This window comes from Furipterus horrens, unplaced genomic scaffold (assembly GCF_987537825.1).
Source record: "Furipterus horrens unplaced genomic scaffold, mFurHor1.1.pri manual_scaffold_1, whole genome shotgun sequence".
Classification (NCBI taxonomy): Eukaryota; Metazoa; Chordata; class Mammalia; order Chiroptera; family Furipteridae; genus Furipterus; species Furipterus horrens.
Genome location: NW_028327171.1, coordinates 143,096,330 through 143,103,035, shown reverse-complemented (window position 1 = coordinate 143,103,035; position 6,706 = coordinate 143,096,330). Strand labels below are relative to the sequence as shown.

Below are 6,706 nucleotides of genomic sequence, written 5' to 3'. Positions count from 1 at the left end.
CAGAAGGGAATGGTCAAGAATATTTTTTAAAGCAATGAAAAACAAAGGCCTACAACCAAGAACTCTACCAAGAAAGGCTCTCATTCAAAATGGAAGATGAAATAAGGAGTTTCTCAGAAAAAGGAAGACTAAAAGAATACAACTCCACCAAACAACCAGCATGGCAAGAGATGCTAAAAGGAAATGTTTTAAGAAAAAGAAGAAGAAAAGAGAGGGAGAAGAACACAAGTACAAAATGAAATGAATAATACCTATCAATAATAACCTTAAATGTAAATGGATTAAATATTCCAATTAAAAGACATAGGGTAGCAGAATGGATACAAAAACAGAACCCACATATATGCTGTCCACAAGAAACACACCTCGAAACAAAAGATCTACACAGACTGAAAGTGAAGAAATAGAAAAAAGTATTCCAAGAAAATGGACATAAAAAAAAGCTGGGGTAGCAATACTCATATCAGACAAAGCGGATTTCAAAGCAAAGGCCATAAAAAGAAACAAAGAAGGACATTTCATAATACTTAAGGGAACAATCCATCAAGAAGATATAACACTGATAAACATATATGCACCCAACATAGGAGCGCCCAAATATATAAGGAAAATACTAGAAGACTAAAAGAAGGATATCAACAGCAACACACTCAGAGTAGGGGACTTTAACACCCCATTATCAACAATAGAAGGATCTTTGAAGCAAAGAAACACCAGGATATAGAGGCATTGAACAACACACTAAACTAAATGGACTTAACTTATATATATAGAACTTTTCATCCCCCCAAAAATATTATACATTTTTTTCAAGTGCACATGGGACATTTTCAGAGATTGACCACATGATAGGACACAAAACAAGCCTCAAAAAATTCAAGAAAATTGAAATTGTATCAAGCATCTCTTCAGACCACAATGCCTTAAAACTAGAAATCAACTTCAAGGAAAAAATATCAAAGACATCCAAACTCATGGAGATTGAGTAATGTGATATTAAATAATGAATGGGTTAACAATGACATCAAAGAAGAAATTAAGAAGTTTCTGGAAACTAATGATAATGTACACACAACAGCCTATGGGACACAGCAAAAGCAGCCTGAGAGCAATACAGGCATACCTGACAATGATAGAAGAATCTCAAATAAAAAATTCAATCCTAAATCTACAAGAACTAGAACAACAACAATAAACAAAGCCCGGAGCAAGTAGAATGAAGGAAATCATCAAGATCAGAGCAGAATAAATGACATAGAGACTAAGCTAACAATTCAAAACGTCAACAAAAATAGAATCTGGTTCTTTAAAAAAATTTTTAAAAATTGACAGGCCTCTAGCCAGGCTCATGAAGAAAAAAAGAGAGAGAACCCAAATAAACAAAACAAGAAATGAAAGAGGAGGAATCACGACTGATATCACAGAAATACAAACGATAGTAAGAAATTACTACAAACCACTGTATGGCAAGAAATTCTAAAACCGAGATGAAATGCACAAATTTCTAAAAACATATAATCTTCCAAAACGGAATCAGAAAGAAGCAGAAAGCCTGAACAGACTAAAAACAAAGAATGAAATTGAAACAGTAATCAAAAATCTCCCAGCACACAAAAGCCCTGGAACAGGTGGCTTCACAGGTGAATTTTACAAAACATTTAGGGAAGAACTAGCTCTTACCCTTCTCAAACTATTCCAAAAAATCCAAGAAGAGGGAAGACTCCCAAACTTTTACTATGGAGCCAGTATTACCCTAATTCCAAAACAAGGTCAAGACACAACAAAGAAAGAAATCTACAGGCCAATATCACTGATGAACATAGATGCTAAAATCCTCAACAAAATATTGGCAAACAGGATCCAGCAACACATCAAAAAGATCATACTCCATGATCAAGTGGGATTCATCCTCGGGATGCAAGGATGATTTAATATTTGCAAATCAATAAATATAATACACCACCTAAACAAAATGAAAGACAAAAACCACATGATCATATCAATAGATGCAGAAAAAGCATTTGATAAAGTACAACACCCATTTATAATTAAAACACTCAGCAAAATGGAAATAGAGGGAGCATAACTTAGCATAATGAAAGCTATATATGAAAAACCTGAAACCAACATCATAATTAATGGACATCAGGAACAAGACAAGGCTGTCCACTCTCTCCACTCCTATTCAACATAGTGTTGGAAGTTCTAGCCACAACAATCAGACAAGAAAAAGAAATAAAAGGCATCCAGATTGGGAAAGAGGAAGTAAAACTGTCATTATTTGTGGATGACATGATAGTATACATAGAAAACCCTATAGACTCCACTAAAAAACTACTCAACATAATAAGTAAATTTGGCAAAATAGCAAAGTACATAATAAATATACAGAAATCTAAGGCATTTCTGTACACAAACAATAAAATATCAGAGATAGAAACCAAAAAGAAAATCCCATTTACTGTAGCAACAAGAAAATAATGTACCTAGGAATAAACTTAACCAAAGAGATAAAAGACCTTTACTCAGAAAACTACATAGCACTGAAGAAAGAAATTAAGAAAGATACAGATAAATGGAAGCAATACCATGTTCATGGTTGGGAAGAATCAACATCATCAAAATGGCTATACTACCTAAAGCAATTTACAGATTCAATGCAATCTCTATTAAAATGCGAATGACATATTTCACAGACTTAGAACAAATACTTCAAAAATTTATATGGAACCAAAAAAAAACCCCGAATAGCCAATGTAATCTTGAGACAGAAGAACACAACAGGAGGAATCACAATACCAGACATCAAACTATACTACAAAGCCACTGTGATCAAAAAGTCTGTTACTGGCATAAGAACAGACATATAGACCAATGGAACAGAATAGAGAGTTCAGAAATAAACCCAGGACTATATGATCAACTAATATTTGACAAAGGAGGAAGGAGCATAAAATGTAGTGAGAGTAGCCTCTTTAGCAAATGGTGCTAGGAGAACTGGACAGGGACATGCAAAAAAAAAAAAAAACTAGACCATCAACTTACACCACACATCAGAATAAACTCAGGTTAGATCAAAGACTTAAGTGTAAGCCATGACACCATAAAAGTCCTAGAGGAAAACATAGGCAGGAGAATTTCAGATATCTCATGTAGCAATATTTTCACTGATATATCTCCTAAAGCAGGGGAAATAAAGGAAAGAATTAAAAAAACTGGGACTACATCAAACTAGAGTTTCTGCTCAGCAAAAGAAAACAGTAGCAAAATGAAAAGAAAACCAACCATATGGGAAAACATATTGGCCAATGATACCTCAGATAAGGGATTGATCTCTAAAATATATAAAGAACTTATATTACTCAACATCAAGAAGACAAACCACCCAATTAAAAAATGGGCAGAAGACCTGAACAAACACTTCTCCTAGGAAGATACACAGAGGGTCCATAGACACATGAAAGAATGCTCAATATCACTAACTATCAGAGAGATGCAAATAAAAACCACAATGAGATACCATTTTACACCAGTCAGAATGGCCACCATTAACAAATCAACAAACAACAAGTGCTGGTGAGGATGCGGAGAAACGGGAACCCTACTGCACTGTTGGTGGGAATGTGGACTGGTGCAGCCATTACAGAAAGGAGTATGGAATTTCCTCAAAAAACTAAAAATGCAACTGCCTTTTGAACCAGCGATCCCACTTCTTGGACTATACCAAAAAAATTCTAAAACCCCAATTCAAAAGAACTTATGCACCCCTATGTTCATAGCAGCACTTTTTATAATAGCTTAGTGCTGGAAGCAGCCTAACTGCCCATCCGTAGATGAGTGGATTTATAAACTGTGGTACATTTACACAATGGAGTACTATGCAGCAGAAAGAAAGAAGGAACTCCTGCCATTTGTGACAACATGGATGGAACTAGAGAGAATTATGCTTAGTGAAATAAGCCAGGTGAAGAAAGAAAAATACCTTATGATATCACCTAATACAGGAGACTAAGGAACAACACAGAACAAGGAACAGAATAACAGTTATCAGGGTGGAGGAGGAGGGAGAGAAGGGGGATAAGTAAGGGAAGGGTTTAATCAAAGAACATGTAGAAATGACTCATAAACATGGACAACGGGGAGGTGATATGACTGTAGGAGAAGGGATGGGCTGGGTGGGGAAGAGCAATGGGGGGAAAAATGGGACAACTGTAATTGAAAAAGAACAAATAAAATAAATAAATAAATAAATGAAAATAGAGATATACATGTTATAGTGGTATATGTACTGAATAGGTATATAAACATATATAAGAATGCATAAATATATAACTATAAATCTGTGACATACAGCATTATATATAATGTTTAAAAATGTGTTCTTTTCTGATACCCCATAATTTATATTATTCTTGTCGTGCATTTTACTTCTAAATACTGTATGGGTCCTATAGTATGTTATTACTCTTTTTTCATTAATAAATTTGAAGCAACTAAAATAAAGTAAATAATGTCTTTTCTATTTATTTTCATTTTAACCATTTCTGCCACTCTTCACTTCTTCACACAGATTTAAATTTTAATCTGAAATCATGCTGCTTCTACTCTAAGAACATTCTTTTGCATATCTTATCATGCAGTCTTCTGGAAATATATTAACTCATATTTTGTTTAGTTGAAAAAATATTTCCTTTGGATTTGTTTTAGGAAATATTTTTCCTGAGTATAGAATTCTTTTTTTTTTTTTTTTTTGCCGAGCCAGGTGAGACTTTATTTTGGGGAAAAAGGAAAACACTTGATTTGGCTTCTAGTCAGGGACATGGGGAAAAGGCAGTAAACTCCCCCACCCCAAGGGCGAGCTGAGGACTGGGTGGGGCTGAGCTTCAGGTGGGCCTCCTGTACCCTCCACCCCCCTGCGCAGCAGCTCGGAGGACCTCCCGTCAGCAGCAGTCATTCACTTGGGCAGGACATCAGATGACTCAGACACCAGCTTCCCATCGCGGGTCTCAATCTTCTTCACAACCACCGTCTTGGAGGAGCTGGAGCTGGTGTGGCTGAAGGAGCCAGAGCTCCCGCCAGAGCCCAAGCTGGCCTGGAAGCCCATGCCATAGTTGAGGTTGCTATAAACTGGGCTCAGTGCACCTGAGTAGCCACTGGTGGTCTTGGTATGGATACTCATGTTTTGCATCCCAGACTCCAGCCGGCTCTCCTTGCCCTTCAGCAGCTTGCAGTAGGTGGCGATCTCCATGTCCAGGGCCAGCCTGACGTTCATGAGCTCCTGGTATTCACGCAGCTGCCGGGCCATGTCCTGCTTCACGGTTCTCAGAGCAGCTTCCAGCTCAGCCACCTTGGCCTGAGCATCCTTGACGGCCAGCTCACCACGCTGCTCGGCATCAGCGATGGAGGCCACCAGGGCAGCCCTCTGGCCTTTGAGGCCATCAGTCTCAGCCTGGTTGTGGCTGATGCTCCAATTCATCTCAGAAATCTCCGTCTTGGTGCGACGCAGGTCATCCCCATGCTTCCCAGCCAATGTCTGCAGCTCTTCACACTTGATCTGGTACATGGTCTCAGCCTCAGCCCGGCTGCGATTGGCAATCTCCTCGTACTGGGCCTTGACCTCGGCAATGATGCTGTCCAGGTCCAGGGAGCAGCTGTTGTCCATGGACAGCACCACGGACGTGTCGGAGATCTGGAACTGCAGCTCACGAATCTCCTCTTCATACGGCTGCATGTAGAAGTTGATCTCATCAGTCAGTCCTTCCAGGCGGGACTCCAGCTCTACCTTGTTCATGTAAGCTACATCCACATCCTTCTTGATGAGGACAAATTCATTCTCCATCTCTGTGCGCTTGTTGATCTCATCCTCATACTTATTCTTCAAGTCCTCCACCATGCCCTGCATGTTGCCAAACTCCGCCTCCAGTCTCAGTTTCTCCTGGGACAGTGTTTCCAGCTGCCGCCTAAGGTTGTTGATGTAGTTCTCAAACATATTGTCCATGTTACTGCGAGTCGTCTTCTGCTGCTGCAGAAGAGTCCACTTGGTCTCCAGAATCTTATTCTGCTGCTCCAGGCTCCACACCTTATCGATAAAGGAAGCAAACTTGTTGTTGAGGGTCTTGATCTGCTCCTTCTCCTGGTTGCGCACGGCCTGGATGTTGGGATCCACCTCCAGCTTCAGGGGGCTGAGCAGGCTCTGGTTCACTTGGACGGCTTTGATGGACCCTATACTCCCCGCTCCGCCGAAACCTCCAGCCAGATTCATGTTGGCGCCCAGGCCAACCCGGTAGGCACTGCCCACCCGGGAAAAGGCCGAGGAGCTGATGCTGGGCCCACTCGAGTATGAGCGGCTGCTGAAGGCCCGGGGGCCAGAGGTGGACACTTTGTAGGTGGTCTTCTGGGTCATCCTTGTGGACATGGTGGAGGCTGGAGTGGAGGCAAGAAGGCCAAACCAGACAGAGATTCAAGAAGGAGCCAAAAAGCTCTATAGAATTCTTATTTGACAGTTTTTTTTTCTTTCAGTACTTTAAAGATACAATTCCATTGTTTTCAGGCTTGCATCATATCTGTTATATTTAGCTCTCTCTATAGTTTCATATCACTGATAAAATACCTTTTTTCACTCATGTTCTCACGTTTCCACTATATTTTTAAATATATTAATCATCATTATTTAAAAATCCCTGTGTGATAGTATTAATATTATGGC

At 39.5% G+C, this 6,706-nt stretch overlaps 1 pseudogene; it reads right to left on the bottom strand.

Moving 5' to 3' along the window:
• Positions 1-4,916: 4,916 nt before the first annotated feature.
• Positions 4,917-6,467, bottom strand: LOC150021997 (keratin, type II cytoskeletal 8 pseudogene; annotated as a pseudogene).
• Between the last annotated feature and the right edge of the window lie 239 nt (positions 6,468-6,706).